Raw genomic sequence first — 18206 nt, forward strand, 5'->3', positions numbered from 1 at the left:
CAGTCTGGGTTTGGGTAACCAATAGCAAAAAAAAAAGTATAAGGAGAAGGAGGCATAGTCAATCAAGCCGGGTCAGAATGTAAACTTCACAATAGACTATAACACAGGAACCAGGTTAGACAAACTAAAAAACTGGCAATGAAGTCAGAACAGAGGATACAAATAGAGGGCCTAATGCTCTAATTGGCCCAGCAGACTGGTCTCTGATTGGCCCGTCAGTTGGCCTCCCTGATTAGCTGGTCAACCCTTTAACGACCGCCCACCGTCTTTTGTCGGCAGGCGGTGCAGGTTCTTCGTCTACAGCGACGTCTTTAGTCGTTGCTGTAGAGGCGGCTGATAAGCACTCCTGTGAGCGCTCATACTCTAAGCAGGAGCTGTAACTCACAGCTCCTGATCTTAGAGCAGCCTGCTAAATACAGCTAGGGTCGGAAAACATTCAAACCCCAGCTGTTTAGCACTTTAATCGCCGCGGTCAATGACCATGAAATGATCAAAGGGAGCTCCCCTCTTTGATCGCATCATCGGGAACCCGGTGATGTGATGAAAGACAAGGGAATCCCTCTGCAGTCAGCCCTGGGGACCTAGAAAAGACCTCAGGGCTATCTGTTTAGTTTGCCTGCTGTTAGGGCACACTACTGTATGTGCTGCCCTAACAGCTGCCTGTGTCATAGTGACACAGTGTAATGTATTAGCATACAAGAGTATGCTAATACATTAGAAGTAAAAAATGGAGTTGTAAACAAAGCTATCCCTTAATGGGATTTAAAAAAAAGTAACAAAAATAAATAAATAAAAAACAAATGTCCCCAAAAGAAGTCATATTTTGCATAAAATATATTTTATTGCCTCTAGATTAAATAAAAATGAAAAATGAAAAACCTACACATATTAGGTATCTAAACGACCGTACTAACCTGAAGAATGAATCTAACAGGTTATTTAGTGTGAAACATGAACGGGATAAAAAATAAACAAGAAAAATTAGGCAAAAAAAAATAATCGCTTTTTCCTATATTCACACCGGTCTCTTAGCATCATAGTTATCTATGACGCTAGGTGTCCCTGCCTCTCCACGGAACTACTCTGTGCCGTACTAAAAGCATGATTACAGTACGGGACAGTTGTCCCGCAGTGAGGCAGTAACACCTAGCATCATAGATTACTATGATGCTTGGAGCCTGGCTCCTTGCAGTGTGTTCGGTCCGGGAAATGCGGCTGACGTATGGACCGTATATCACGGACCACACATGCTCGTGTGTGGGAGGCCTAAGGGTGGGTCTTATGACTGAAAAACATTGTCACATCACCTATTGTGCACACCATATGCCTATCAGTATCCACTGTGGCGAAGCGGGGAACAAATGTATTTTCTGCCTATTGGTAGCAGAAAGGCTTTAATCAGTCCTGAATTTGCCTGCAACTTGGGAAACCAAACATCCCAGGACAACTCAAAGCAGGGAGCGTCCTGATCAGAGTAAAATAAACAATATTTAATTACAAGTGCCACCTTGTTAACCCCAATTAGGTTTTATAAATAATATCAGTTCAATAGTAAAAATAAAATCGACATGACAAATAGTGTGATTATATGGATTTTGTAGAAAGCTATTTAATTTGGTCTTGCGGCGCTCTAAATTGATGTTTCTTATTTGTCATTAAGAAAACACATGAAATTCAGATTCCCTGTGAATGTGATTAAATAACTGTACTATATATTAAAACCAGTCAAATCTGAGATCCATAACATCTGTTATATAGTATTTACCATGCTAGAGGGAAGAATGTTCTACCAACTATTGATCATAACTGTGTCAATTTTAGATAATAGAGTTGAAATACCAAAATTCAGTTTTTCATGCCAGTGTTTAAATTACTAGAATTAGATTTAACTGTAGTTTCTTTTAACTATAAGGGGGGATTCACACGAGCGTGTATTCGGTCCGTGCGGGCCGCGTGGTTTTCACGCGGCACGCATGGACCAATACAAGTCTATGGGGCAGTACAGACAGTCCGTGCTTTTTGCGCAGCGTTTGTCTGCTGCGCAAAATGCGCGACAGGTTCAATAACTCTGCGTATTTCGCGCATCACGCACCCATTGAAGTCAATGGGTGCGTGAAAATCACGCGCACCACACGGAAGCACTTCCGTGGGACGAGCGTGATTCGCGCAACAGCAGTGAAAAGGATGAATGAAAACCGAAAAGCACCACGTGCTTTTCTGTTTCCGAACATCCAAACGGAGTGTCTTTGCGATGAGCGAAGCCGGAAAAGCGTACCGAACTTCACCGGGTTCGGCCAAACTCGTTTTGGCCGATCCCGGCAAAAAAATTATCGGTACGCGACGTCAGGAGATAGTCACTGTCCATGGTGCTGAAAGAGTTAAACTGTTTCAGCACCATGGACAGTGACTTGCGATCCCAAAATACATTAACCTGTAAAAAAAAACCGAAGTTCTAACTTACCGATTACTCCTGTCTCCTTCCTGCAGTCCGACCTCCCGGGATGACACTTCAGTTCAAGTGACAGCTCCAGCCAATCACAGGCCAAGCACAGGATGCAGCCAATCACAGGCTGCAGCGGTCACTTGGACTGCTGCGTCATCCAGGGAGGTGGGGCCCGATGTCAAGAGAGGCGCGTCACCAAGGACGCGTCACCAAGGACGCGTCACCAAGGCAACGGCCGGGAAGTTCTCGGTAAGTAGGAACTTTATCTTTTTTTTTTACAGGTTTTTCGCTGTTGTGTTCGGCATTCACTGTCGAGGGTGCTGAAAGATTTAGCTCTTTCAGCACCTTGGACAGTGACGGGCGTTGACAAGCCTCATCTCTATGATGCCGGCTGCGCGAAAATCACGCAGCCGCGCATCAGACACGCATGACACACGCAGCTGTCAAATGGTTTTTGCGCTCGCAAAACGCTGCGTTGTTTGCGCGCGCAAAAACGCAACGTTCGTGTGAATCTCCCCTAAGTGTTCTTTTTAGAATCTATTAAGCCAATTTTGCCATATATGTCTAAAAATGATCTGTTCCTCACTTAAGTGCTAGACATTGCAGTGTGCTTTAAGATTGGTAAAAATTATGCTGAATTTAAACATGGCTTGAGGCCAAAAAAGCAATTTCCCTTTTTAAAAAGACTGAAAACTCATAGATAATATCAGCGAGAAGCATTTCTAGTGCAAAGGTTAAAGAACATTGACTTCTTCTATTTGATACATGGCTGAAATCAGATGCAGCAATGGAGGTATGCCAGCTGAATCTATCAGAAGAAGGCATACAATAATATCTTGCAAATAATCTAAAGGTACATCTGCACAAAAGGTTAATGCAACTTCTTGTTTTTAATATTCAACTCATTTGAAAAGCTTTTTTTGCAATGGCAGCTGTTAATTACTATCTATTTAATGGAATAAATTAAGGAAAATTAAAATCTAGACATCTGACTGGATTTAAAGGATTTAAGACAGAAGATGTATATGTACCTTTAAGAAAAAATAGCGAAAGAAAACATAAAAAGTAAAAAAAGGGGTGCCACTGTATGCCAACTGTATACTTTTTGTTGACGTATTGGCATACAGTTACCATTCATATGACAGATTCGGTTTTCATTTTTAAAGGGGAAATCAAGATTTTTCTCACCTATTTTTTTTACAGAAAGATCCAAATGTATTCTGTGCAACTGTAAGCAATATTGGTGTTCTCTAAATCGACAGATGTTTGATCCTTTGTGGTTACATACAGTTTTGTCACTTACCATACATATAACACTCTTATATTTATATTTTACATTGTTTGTGTCCTTGGGTGTTGTGATTAAATGCACTAAAATAAGTTTTTCACATTTTTGCATTTGTATTGTTTACACACTTTTTTTTTCACTACGCACTTCCTGTCCAATGTGGCCTTCCAATAAAATACATCCTCCCACTACATGTTTTCATATACACTCAAGATTAGGGAAGACATTATTTTAATATGTATATGGCATGACTACTATACATGGGAGTATGGACTCAGCTCCGTCTTTTGTGTCCTGTGTCTATGGTGACCGCATACACCATGAAAACGGGAAGTGCCTGGTTACAAGATGTCATACACGTTATGATGCCACATTGACCTAGGTATTTATTAGATACATGTTTGTGCTTCCCTTGCATTGACTTGTTATGGATATATATGTGAGACATCTGATCACATGACACCACCCCAAGACAAAGGCTTGTGTCGAAACTCACATCTGGGTTGGCGTCACCCCAGTGTTACACATGTAGTGACACTCACTACATGGGTAAGATTTCATTTACAACCTAATTATAGCTTAGATTTGATATCACAATCAACACTATGTACTATTGCACTTTAGAATATATGTATACTGACATTGTCCTCTGCTGCTTACAAATGCATTATTTATTCCACTAAGGTGTGTCCCCATGATGTCACCAACATTTCCTAGTGCGACTCATCATGGTTTGTAAAGATGTCTTGATACATATTCAATAAAAATTCATTTTACAATGTACTTTGGCTGCCATATAGTTTTTTTTTTATATGCGAGGTATTGCATTATGAAGTGCAGCCATATATTTATATATATATATATATATACACATTTTTTTTTTTTTATTATTTTTTTATTTTTTATTATTATTATTATTTTTTTTATATGGAGTTGGTCCCCCCCTACGCAGCTATAACAGCTTCCACTCTTCTGGGAAGGCTTTCTACAAGATTTTGAAGTGGGTCTATGAGAATTTTTGCCCATTCATCCAGAAGATCATTTGTGAGTACAGAGACTGATGTTGGACGAGGGGGCCTGGCTTGCAATCTCCTATCTAGTTCATACCAAAAGTGTTTAATAGGGTTGAGGTCAGCGCTTTTTGCAGGCCAGTCAAGTTCTCACACACCAAACTCACCCAACCATGCCTTTATGGAATTTGCTTTGTGCACAGGGGCACAGTCATGCTGTATCAGAAAAGGTTGGCAGCATACAATTGTCCAAAATGTCTTGGTATGCTGAAGAATTAAGATTTCCCTTCACTGGAACCGGGGGACTTAGGCGAACCCCTGAAATACAACCCCAGAGTATTATCTCTCCTCCACCAAACTTCACAGTTGGCACAATGCAATCAGGCAGGTAAAATTCTCTCGGCATTTGCCAAACCCAAACTCGTCCATCAGACTCCCAGATAGAGAAGCGTGATTCCTCACTCCACAGAACACATCTCGACTGCTCCAGAGTCCAGTGGTGGCGTGCTTTACAGCACTCAATCCGACATTGTGCTTGGTGATGTAAGGCTTATAAGGCTTGCATGCAGGTTCTCAGCCATGGAAACCCATGGCATAAAGCTCCCGGTGCACAGTTTTGTGCAGATGTTAATGCCAGAGGAGGTTTGGAATAACTGCAGTTATTGAGTTAGAAGAGCTATGGTGGCTTTATGCACTATGTGCCTCAGCACTCGACGACCCCGCTCTGCAACTTTACATGCTCTGCCACTTTGTTCCTAAATATTTTCACTTTACAATAATATCACTCACAGTTGATCGTGGAATATTTAGAAGGGAAGAAATTTCACAAGCTGACTTGATGCAATGGTTGCATCCTATTACAGTACCACGCTGGAATTCCGTGATCTCTTTATAATGACCCATTCTATCACAAATGTTGCTTGTCTTATAAACCTGTGGCAGTGGGACTGAATGAAACACCTTACTTCAATGACAGAGGTGTGTTCCAATAATTTGTTCAAGAGTCTGCAGGGGGGCTGACACTTTAATGGTATCAAAGTGCTATTACTTTATTTTACTTCCTAAACTTCAAGATTAAAATAAATGGCAATTAAATAATATTAACATTATTATAATATCTGTGATGACTTATGAAACACTAAGACTCATGAAACACTTATAAAGCACTTAAGACAGAAAGTCCTTACAATGTAGCCAAAATAGTTCAAGAATAAATGACACTCTCTTCAGTAATTAAATGCTGTAAATGGCTTTATTCCATGCAGCCTAGACAAAATGTCACAGGGCAAAACAGCAATATTCTGTAGTAAAATATAATTCAAAATGGTTTACTATTCAAATCTCAATATTCTAAAAAAGAATCACATCACATTCTCATATACTTATGAATGCACCATCATATAAAACAAATACACAGCAAACACATTACAAATAAATTAAAAGGGTTTTCCCACTAAAAACATTCTCCCACTAAGAACACCACTGGGACCACCACCAACAACTAGAACGCGGGGTCAATATCCTTTAAACACCAACCCAAAGCAGTGAAGAATGGATTTTACCCTTTAACGACCAGTCTATTTTGTCCCTTAATGACCAAACCATTTTTTTTTGTTCTTTCATTATCGCATTCAAAGAGTAATAACTTTTTTTTATTTTTCTATCGACATAGCTATAAGAGGGCCTGTTTTTTTTAGATGAGCTGTATTCTCTAATGGCACCATTTTGGGGTACACATAATTTTTTTACTTTTTGTTAACTATTTGGGGAGGAATAAAAAACTAATTTGTTGATTAAAAAAAAATAATATTAATAAGATGTTATTGAATACTATCGTGGCCATATCCTATATATGTGTACCTTTTATTTTATACTTTTACAAAATAAAACCACTTTTTATTGAAAACACGTTTTTTTTGTTTCCTTTTACTGTGCACTCTTTTTTTTATGACCTTAATTTCACATTAGTTAATTATTTTTTTTTAGTCCCAATACAGGACTTTACTATGCGATCTCCTGATCACTTATATAATGCTTTTGGTATATTTAGTAAACCAAAGTATTACTCCCTGTCAGTGTAAAACTGACAGGTAGTCTATTAGTCTGTGCTATAAGCCTAATCCATACCGCTTGCCACAAACCATCAGATGCTCACAATCTGTGGACCACTGATGTGTGACAGGGGGAGCCTGCTCCCTCTGTAAACCACTTAGATGTTGCAATCACTATTGACCATGGTTTCTAAAGTAATAAACAGCCGGTATTGGAGATAACTCTAATCCCGGCAGTTAGGGCAGGAGCCCGGCTGTCATTAGGCAACAGAGCACTAGCTCCTTACATCACGGGACCCCCTTGCCGGGCTTATATTGATGCGCCATAAAAAGGTGCCTTAGTGATGACCGTAAAAAGTAGTATTGGTGAATTAATGTCTTCCAAAGCCAAACTAGCACCTTCTGCAAATACCGACAATAAACCTGGTGAAAGATCTGGTGTGCATTTAAATTAAAAAAACAAAGAAAACCTTTATCTTTCATGAATCTAGGGATATTTGGACATTTTTAAAGTACCCTAATGTAACTAAATAAGAAGTAAAAAAAAGTCAAATAAAGTTTTTGGAAAAAAAAACAAAAACCATCTCCTCTTCTTACACAATGTTTTATTATTGGAAAAAATTAAAAAGAATTAAAAAAAACAACATTATTAGTATCACCGTACCCGTAACAACCAGCGATATAAAACTTTAATTTTATTTCTTCCTCATGGTGAACTAGAACCCTCCTTTGTACTGATGAGTAGCAACAACGCCGAAAAGTGCTGTTTACAGATGGGTTTCTTTGGTTTGGCTCTTAACCAAAGACATGTTTCAAGGCTCTATAAGGGCTTGTCCACACACAACGGAATTGCTGCAGAAAATTTCTGCAGCAATTCTGTTGAAAGTAATAGACTTTCTGCTGCGGCAAAAACACACCATTTCCTGCGGTTTTTACGGCAGAAAATGGTGTGTATTTTGCTGCGCTTTTCACAATGCTGGGAGATGGTGACATCTCCTATGAAAAATGTAGCAATTCGGTCCACATTCCGCAGCAGGAATTGACATGCTAAGGTCCGAAAAATACACATCGAAGGTCAATTTCTGCTCGGAATATTTACACAGTGTGTGGATGAGATTTGTTAAATCTCACCCACTTTGCTTCTACTGTATTCTGCTGCATTTTCTCCGTCCGCAATTCTGCACAGAAAAAACACAGCAATTCTGCTACGTGTGTACGAGACCTAATGGGGTCGGACAATGACTTACAGGGTAATCACCTATAGGTGGCATTAGAGAATTTTTTTTCCTTTTAGATGAGAGCTATTTTGCATACTTTTGACTTCCTACCAGCCAAATCTCCACAAGGAGAATCAGTACAGCCCTGAAAAAAACTAGAACTAAAAAATAATTTAAAAATGGTTGTTTTTTGTTCCTGCCGCCTCCCAAAATCAGAAATAAAAAGTAATTAAAAACTCATATATACACCAAAATGCTATCAATAAAAACTAAAACTTATCCCACAAAAAACAAGCCTTTATAAACCTCTAGCAAAGAAAGAATAAAAATGTTATAAAAAATGTGTTTTTAGCATGCAAAAGAAAGAAAACAATATAAGTTTGGTAACACGGTAATCGTAACAACCCACAAAATAAAGTTATGTTATTTATACCGCGCTGTGAAAAACTTAAAGACAAAACTCCACAAGACAATGGCAGAATTGCTGTTTTCTTCTACTCCCCAAAAGGAAATTAATAAAAGTTATACATTGCATAGTTTATTATTTGGTACATTAAATATAGCCATTAAAAACTTCAACTTGTCCCGCAAAAAAATAAGCCCTCGTATGGCTATGTTGACGGAAAAATATATGTCTTTGGAAGGCGGGAAGAAAAAACAAAAAAATTAAAAACCAAAACTCGGCTGTGTCTCCAACGGGTTAAAACTGTATAGGTATTGTGCTGAAAGCAGAGAAACAATGATGAAGCTTGCTATATTATTAAAGGGTAACTAAACTTTCAAAAGGCTTCTGACATGTCTCAGTGACATGTCAAAAGTTTTGATCAGTGAGGGTCTGAGCACTGAGACCCCCACCGATCGCTTAAACGAAGCAGCAGAAGGGCTGTTGTGAGTGCTGAGCCGCTTCTTTTCTTATCGGCTTTCCTCAGCAATTGGTGTGCAGGCTCATAGACTTTCTATTGAGACCGTACACCGCTACATCGGCTTTCCGAGAAAAGCCGATCAGAAACTTAGTGGCTCAGCGCTCACCTGAGCCCTTCAGCCGCTTCGTTTAAGCGATCGTTGGTCTCAGTGCTCAGACCCTCACCGATCAAAACTTCTGACATGTCACTAAGACACGTCAGCAGTTTTTTTTAAAGTTTAGTTATCCTTTTTCTAAAGTTAAAGGTAAGTACATCACTTCTTTAAAGAAGATGCACCATTAGTACTATATAAAGCTATGTATTAATGTACAAGAACAGTGTTAAAAAGTGAATAATTCACTTCTTCGGAGCATGAAGTTAAAATCCTGAAGCAGGCAGCTTCTCTGTCTTCTGTGAAGTGAATAGTTTCTGATTTGTCCAATGGGGGTTTAGTGTTATCTTTACATAATGTGCATATAAATTTTCATTTACATCAATGTCTACAATTATTACATTTAAATACAACGTTCTTGTAATAAAGCTGAACATCCGAAGCACAATCATGGGGACAAGGAGTATAGGAGCCATAGACATTGAGCCTGTGACTTCAATTCATAGAAGAATAATGCTGATAAGGAGTAAGGTATTTCACATTTTTCATGTACACCAAAGGCCCATGTAATACTTTTGCTTTAGCACATTTTTAAAAATGTTGGTGAAAGGCTATGTAAACCTTTGAATGGCATTTTGTTTTCAAATAAAAAGGTCAGTTAGTGTGACTAGTGCAACTTCATAAATAGTTTTTATTACAAATTATTTTTACTTTTTGAGATACAGCTGCTCTGTATTCTCTATAAAGTGCAGGTATATCGTTTGCTAAATCCTGCTGCCATCAGATCCGCGGGACTGACAGGTTTAGTGAAATCGGGTCATGGGTATCTCTGATATGCAGGATCGAGCTGTTATCCATCACATCTAAGTTTATAACTTAGATGTGTTAGATTACAGGTGGATCCTGTGTGTCAGAGACATGCAGGACCTGCTGACACTGAGCCCGTCAGGTCCGCGGTACTGACGGATTCAGGTCATAGTGAAAGATACAGCTTCTCTATATAGAGAATACGGAGCAGCTGTATCTCAAAAAGTAAAATACATTTTTAATAAAAACTATTTATAAAGTTGCACCAATCATACTGACTGACATTTTAATTAGAAAAAAGAAAGGACTACTTAGGATCCTTATACATGTGAAGATAAATTGCTAAAAACTAGTCCCAATGGACCACATAGAGAATCATTTATATGTAACAATAGTATGTTTTCTTTTATCGCTTTTGAGATCGCTTGTCTTCCTCCTGCCTCGTCTGTTATTGACTAGGACATATAACACTGACATATGATAATTTTTAGGCCCTCATATAAGATTCAATCAACAACAAGCAAAGAGTTTCTCACTAATCCTGCAAATGCTAAACATGTGTGCACTAGCCAAACGTTTACTAAATCTTACAATATTTTACATGATAATGGTTCGGTGTAAAAGCCTCTTTAGTGGAATAAAGCATGAAAATGGAAGAATTAGGAATATGCTTGGAGGAAATGTGTTATTTGTAATAGTCAGGAATTTTTCATGCATAACCCTTTCTAAACCCCCCCCCCCTTTTCTTTTCTAATTGGTAGTTTTCAACATGTTGTCTCAAAACGTTATTGTAAATGGACACTTATTTTTATTGATGAATAAAAAGTTAGAGATAGATAGATAGATAGATAGATAGATAGATAGATAGATAGATAGATAGATAGATAGATAGATAGATAGATAGATAGATAGATAGATAGATAGATAGATAGATAGATAGATAGATAGTAAAAGTAGAATAAGCAAACATGTTGCAGTATATTGCAGAAGCAAAAAGAAGTGGGTTATTTTTGAAACAGCAGGAAAGGCAATGGTAATGTAAAATACTAAGAGTTGGAACACATAATAAATAGCAGAAACAGCTGTGCACATTTTATTGTTTTAATGTCTTGTCCATTTGAGAGGAAGAACCATAAGTCAAAAAGAGGACAGCCAAAATTAAGAGGGGCTCGAAGTCTCTCTCTTCATGACACCACAGTATAATAGGCCCCAATGCAACATATGGAATACAATTAAGTTCTTGTTTTCAGGAGTTGTTCCCTGTAGGTTCCAACACTGATACCCCACCTGCTCTCAAATGTCATTACTTCAGCAAGTAATTTAATTTTTAACATGAATGTGGGCTTAAGAGAATATCCCAAGCGACACAATTGACATGATTAATACAAAGCTTTTTTCATTAAAACAAATATGAGAAAATATGCAGAGCAGTGTGCTGCATTATATCTCATCTTATCAAACCATTTTATTCAAGAAAATGAGTGTGAGATAAGACAGTCTTCACATGCGACTTTTTGCCACATTTCTTTAAAAAATGTTTTGCAAAATCTGTGCCAAACGGCATGCCTGAATACAACCTACATATGTATGAATACAGTATATATATATATATATATATATATATATATATATATATATATATATATATATAAACACACCGAAAAAGGCCATACTTACAAATGGACACAGCCAGGTCAGAAACGCTGATGAAGGAGAGTGAGCGGGTGCTTTAAATAATAATAGCCACTCCCACTAATCTTGAGGGGAGTGGTGTGTGGTGCATGGGATGTGTAGTAAAGAATAATAAATGAATAGTGTATGTGCAAGTGTAATAATATAAGTGAAATATAGGGGGCAGTTGTCCCTCCATGTTTCACACACTTGCACTCCATTATTCATTTATTTTTATTGAGGCACTTTACTTATTACTGCCCCCTATATTTCACTTATATTATTACACTTGCACATACACTATTCATTTATTATTCTTTACTACACATCCCATGCACCACACCCCTCAAGACTAGTGGGAGTGGCTATTATTATTTAAAGCACCTGCCGCGGGCCCCTGTTACTATAGTAACAGACTGTACTTACCCTCCCGGTTCCGGATCGCAGCGGAGTTCCTGACGTCAAGCGCTGTGCGCAGCGCATGACGTCACAGCGCTATACGCCGCGCACAACATCGAGAGGACAGAACTTCCGCCGCGGCTGAAGAGGAAGGTAAGATTAGTAGCCCTGACTGGCGGGGTCCGACGCCCGGGACCCGCCAATCAGCTGTTTTTAAGGGGACGCAGCACTCGTACGTGAGTTGCTTCCTCTTCATTCCGGTCACACTGTGAATCGGTGTCGGCGATTCACAGTGTGAGCGAGTAGTGAAATGAAGGGGAAGCAGCTCTCGTACGACTGTTGCGGCCCCTTCAAAACAGCTGATTGGCGGGACCCGGGAGACGAACCCCGACACATCAGCTATTGATGGCCTATCCTGAAGACAGGCCATCAATGTTTAGGGACTTCACAACCCCTTTAAGCCTACGATGTAGCAGGCTTAGAGGGCCAATGAGACAGGATCACAGAATGTGTGATCCTGTCTGCTGGGCCCTGTATCTAAGCCAATCACATGGTAGGCTTAGATACATGGCCCATGTGTGATCCTGTCTGATGGGCCCTGTATATACCCCGCATTCCAAATTATTATGCAAATTATATTTTTCGCTGATTTTCCTAAATAGTCGATGCAAATGACAGTCAGTATAATCTTCAAGCCATCAACCATTGGAGTATAATGCTAATTTTATTGAACAAATCTCCTAATGATAACAGATTTTTTATTAGAAGTAAAAAACTTAAAATGCACTGTTTCAAATTATTATGCACAACAGAGATCAAAACATTTTAAAGGTTGTAAAGAGAACTAAAATGGTAATTTGTTGAATTTGCAGCATCAGGAGGTCATATTTACAGAAATCAAAAGCTCTTTCAATCCAAAAAACTTAACAGGCCAAGTTACATGTTAACATAGGACCCCTTCTTTGATATCACCTTCACAATTCTTGCATCCATTGAATTTGTAAGTATTTGGACAGTTTCTGCTTGAATATCTTTGCAGGATGTCAGAATAGCCTCCCAGAGCTTCTGTTTTGATGTGAACTGCCTACCACCCTCATAGATAATTTGCTTGAGGATGCTCCAAAGGTTCTCAATAGGGTTGAGGTCAGGGGAACATGGGGTCACACCATGAGTTTCTTTCCTTTTATGCCCATAGCAGCCAATGACACAGAGGTATTATTTGCAGCATGAGATGGTGCATTGTCATGCATGAAGATAATTTTGCTACGGAAGGCACGGTTCTTCTTTTTGTACCACGGAAGAAAGTGGTCAGTCATAAACTCTACGTACTTTGCAGAGGTCATTTTCACACCGTTAGGGACCCTAAAAGGGCCTATCAGCTCTCTCTCCATGATTCCAGCCCAAAACATGACTCCGCCACCTTCTTGCTGACGTCGCAGCCTTGTTGGGACATGGTGGCCATTCACCAACAATCCACTACTCCATCCATCCGGACCATCCAGGGTTGCACGGCACTCATCAGTAAACAACATGGTTTGAAAATTAGTCTTCATGTATTTCTGAGCCCACTGCAACCGTTTCTGCTTGTGAGCATTGTTTAGGGGTGGCCGAATAAAAGCTTTATGCACACTTGCAAACCTCTGGAGGATCCTATACCTTGAGGTTCGCGGGACTCCAGGGGCACCAGCGACTTCAAATACCTGTTTCCTCCTTTGCAATGGCATTTTAGCAGCTGTTTTCCTAATCCTATTAATTTGTCTGGCAGAACCTTCCTCATTATGCCTTTATCTGAACGAAGCCTTCTGTGCTCTGAATCAACCACAAATCTTTTCACAGTACGATGATCACGCTTAAGTTTTCTTGAAATATCCAATGTTTTCATACCTTGTCCAAGGTATTGCACTATTTCATGCTTTTCGGCAGCAGAGAGATCCTTTTTCTTTCCCATATTGCTTGAAACCTGTGGCCTGCTTAATAATGTGAAACGTCCTTCTTAAGTAGTTTTCCTTTGATTGGGCACACCTGGCAAACTAATTATCACAGGTGTCTGAGATTGATTACAATGATCCAAAACGCCCTAAGACACAATACCATCCATGAGTTTAATTGAAAAACTAATAATTAAATGTTTATGACACTTAAATCCAGCAATGTGCATAATAATTTTGAACACCGTGTAAGCCTACCACACGGTAGGTTTAGATACAGGGCCCCAGCACACAGTAATCTTATACAGTATAAGATTACTGTCTGCTTGACCCTGTGTCTAAGCCTACCTTGTGGTAGGCTTAGATACAGGATCCCACAGACCGTAACACACATGTGTTACTAATCGTTTTTTTTGTGTGTTTTCTTACAGGTTCGGCCGCTGGACTACGTCGGATTCCAGGATTGCTTCGATGACAGCTTTTTTTTTTTATCAATAAAATGGTTAATGAGGGTTGTGTGGGTTTTTTTTATTCAATAAAATATTTTTTCTATGTCTTTGTGTTTTTTTTTAAACTATATTACTACCGCCTTAGTAATGGCCGCCGGCTGATTGACAGCATCCATTGCCAAGGCGGGGCTTAGTGTTAGCCGGTGCAGAGGCTAACACTAACCCCCTTTTTTACCCCGGTACCCACCAGGGGTGCTGGGAAGAGCTGGGTACCATCCAGTACTTGACCATCTGTAATGATGGTCGGGCACTCGGGTGGCCGCAGGCTGGTATTATGAAGAGGGGAAAGGCCAAAAACTGTGGCCTTTCCCATCCTGGTAATGCTAGGCTGCTGCTGCTTTATTGAATCTGGCTGGTTATAAAAATCGGGGGGACCCCACGTCATTTAAAAAAAATAAAATAAAAAATAATTGGAAAGAACGATGTGGGGTCCCCCCTAATTTTCATAACCAGCCAGATACAACATAGCAGCAGCAGGCAGCATTACCAGGGTGGTAGGGACCACTGTTTTTGGCCTTCCTCAGCCTAATCCTACCAGCCTGCGGCCACCCCGGTGCCTGCCCGTCACTACAGATGGACGGGTACTGGTTCGTACCCGGCTCTTCCCAGTACCCCTGGTGGTGGTGGGTACCGGGGTAATAATGGGGGTTAGTGTTTGCCTCTACACCTGCTAACATTAAGCCCCGCCTTAGTAATGGAGGTTGTCAATCAGCCAGCGGCCATTACTAAGGCGGTGATAATAAATTTTAAAAAGATACAAGCACATAGAAAAAATATTTTATTGAAATAAAAAAACACAACCCTCATTAACCATTTTATTGAGAATAAAAAAACGCCGTCATTGAAGTCCTCGTCCAACAACGGAACCTGTAAAAAAACACAAACACACAAAAATAATCAGTGACACATAAAGAAGCAAAATTATTATTCTTACCTTTCCTGGGTCCAGCGCTGGAGCCGCAATGTCAGCGTGCTGGGCCCTGTATCTAATCCGATCATGTGTGATACTGTCTGCTGGGCCACTGTATCTAATCCTATCATGTGTGATACTGTCTGCTGAGACACTGTATCTAATCCTATAATGTGTGATACTGTCTGCTGAGCCACTGTATCTAATCCTATAATGTGTGATACTGTCTGCTGAGCCACTGTATCTAATCCTATAATGTGTGATACTGCCTTCTGAGCCACTGTATCTAATCCTATCATGTGTGATACTGTCTGCTGAGCCACTGTATCTAATCCTATCATGTGTGATACTGTCTGCTGAGCCACTGTATCTAATCCTATCATGTGTGATACTGTCTGCTGGGCCCTATTTCTAATCCTATCATGTGTGATACTGTCTGCTGAGTCATTGTATCTAATCCCATCATGTGTGATACTGTCTGCTGAGCCAATGTATCTAATCCTATCCATAGTTTATAGGCTCGTAGTGCTATAGATATGCTATGTTGTCTCCTATACACACGGGGGCGGGGGGGGGGGGAATGAAGAACTAATGCATCGGGGCCCATGAGCCTTTAGCTACACCGCTGCACGTTGCGCCTCATGACTTACACACTATCCCTCCATGTTTCACACACTTGCACCCCATTATTCATTTATTTTTATTAAGGCACTTTACTCATTACTGCCCCCTATATTTCACTTATATTATTACACTTGCACATACACTATTCATTTATTATTCTTTACTACACATCCCATGCACCACACACCACTCCCGTCAAGACTAGTCTATTATTATTTAAAGCACCTGCTCACTCTCCTTTATCAGCGTTTCTGACCTGGCTGTGTCCATTTGTAAGTATGGCCTTTTTCAGTCTTTTTGTATATATGTCCCCTTGTTTTTATCTGTTTTGTTTATATATATATTTATATAAGTATGACAGGTCTCGTGAGATGCTCCCGAAATACAGTATTTAATACCTATATATTAAGCAAAGCATTCATTGCGCTCTACCAGTTCAATGTAAATAGGGCTATAGCAGTATTTCTTCCACTTTAATTCCAGGAAGGAGAATCTCCACCAGCTGGTCGCTGCATTTTCAATGTGTTTTTAAACTACAAGACTATAGGTATAAAATATATAATATATAATATAAAATATAGGTAGATAGTGCAATATCACCTTTACAGTAGGTTAAATATCCAAAGGTGGTTTAGAATACTCACAAGCGAGCTTTAAAAAATATACAAATTCAGCATCCAACGACATTTCACGTGCATGTACGTTACATCCGTTAAGGCTAAGCTCGCACCAAACTTAGAGAGTGATGGCTGTGTAATACAGCCAACACCTCACTGCAATTGGCGTTATCAAAGATCATTTTGCGACCATCTACAGGGGGTAGGGTTTTATGTGGGGGCTATTTGTGCAGCACTATCTACAGGGTGGTAGGGCTGTATGTGGGGGCTATATGTGCAGCACTAGCTACAGGGCGTAGGGCTGGATGTGGGGGCTACATGTGCAGCACTATCTACAGTGGGGTAGGGCTGTATGTGGGGACTATATGTGCAGCAGTATCTACAGGAAGATAGGGCTATATGTGGGGGCTATATGTGCAGCACTATCTACAGGGGGTAGGGCTGTATGTGGGGGCTATATGTGGAGCACTATCTACAAGGGCTGGGGGATATATGTGGAGCACTATCTACAGGGGTGGGGGCTATATGTGGAGAACTATTTACATGGGTTGGGGGCTATCTGTGGGGCTATACATGGAGCACTATCTACAGGGGGCTATTTACAGGGGCTCTATGGTGGGAAGTATCTACAGGGGGCTTTATGTGGGGCATTGTCTACAGGGGGCTCTTTGGGGGGCAGTATTTACAGGGGACACTGTGTGTGTGTATGGGTGTAGCTTCCATGGCCACGGCCAATCGGGTTTACTCACCTCCCGACGCCCGCAGCCATGGATCCGTGAGCGCTGGTCCCCATCTCCTTCCTAGGAGACGCCAGCGCTCACTTCCGCTCCGTAGGGTGTACCGTAGGGTGTCCCGTAGGTTGCGCGCACACGCTCGTGCCCAGCCTTAAAGGGCCAGCGCGCACAAAGGAAATCGTCATCATCATCAACTGCCATGATTTCCTGGTCTATTTGAAGGCCCCAGGCCTTCTGATCCTTTCCTGAGCGTTGTTAGTTTATCCCAGTCTGTCTTGCAAATGGTCCCTTAGTGTTTCCCGTTCCAGTAATTACCCGTGCCCTGTTACCTGTTACTGTATCCCGTACTGTTCTTGTTCCTACCAGTTTTGGAGTCGTGTCTACTGCACCTGCTGTCATCTGCCACGTCCAGTGTCTTCTGCCACACGGATAGTGCCCGCCACGTCTGGCGCTACCTGCTGCACCAGCCTCCATCCGTGCTGAAGCCACGGCCACCGTCTAGACTAGTTCAGGTACCCATGCATTACTATCTACTATTGACTTTCATATAGACTGTGACTTGGTCAGCTGCCTCTCCGCTACGGTGGAGCGGCCTAGTGGGTCCACATACCCTGTGACCGTGCCAATGGAACACAGTATATAATGCTATTATAATCAGGGACACAGTGTTATTATAATTAGAGGTGTAGTATATGGCGCTATTATATTTAGGGACGTAATGTGTGGCACCATAAGAATTGTATCTTTGTTTATAGGTGCAGAAATATTTGAAAAGTGGGAAGCTGAAGACATCTGAGCGGAAAACTGCTAAAATGGGCCATGGCCGGGAGAAGTCATCATAGAGGTCTGGACCGGATGGAAAAGAAAAGAGAAAAAGAACAACTAGAATCTGAGACGTCACCGGTGAGTCACCTAATGTAAATGTTCATTCTGCCTCTAATCAGTAATGTAGTCACCGTATGATCAGCGAGATGATGGGTAGTA

This window comes from Rhinoderma darwinii, chromosome 2 (genome assembly GCF_050947455.1).
Source record: "Rhinoderma darwinii isolate aRhiDar2 chromosome 2, aRhiDar2.hap1, whole genome shotgun sequence".
NCBI lineage: Eukaryota > Metazoa > Chordata > Amphibia > Anura > Rhinodermatidae > Rhinoderma > Rhinoderma darwinii.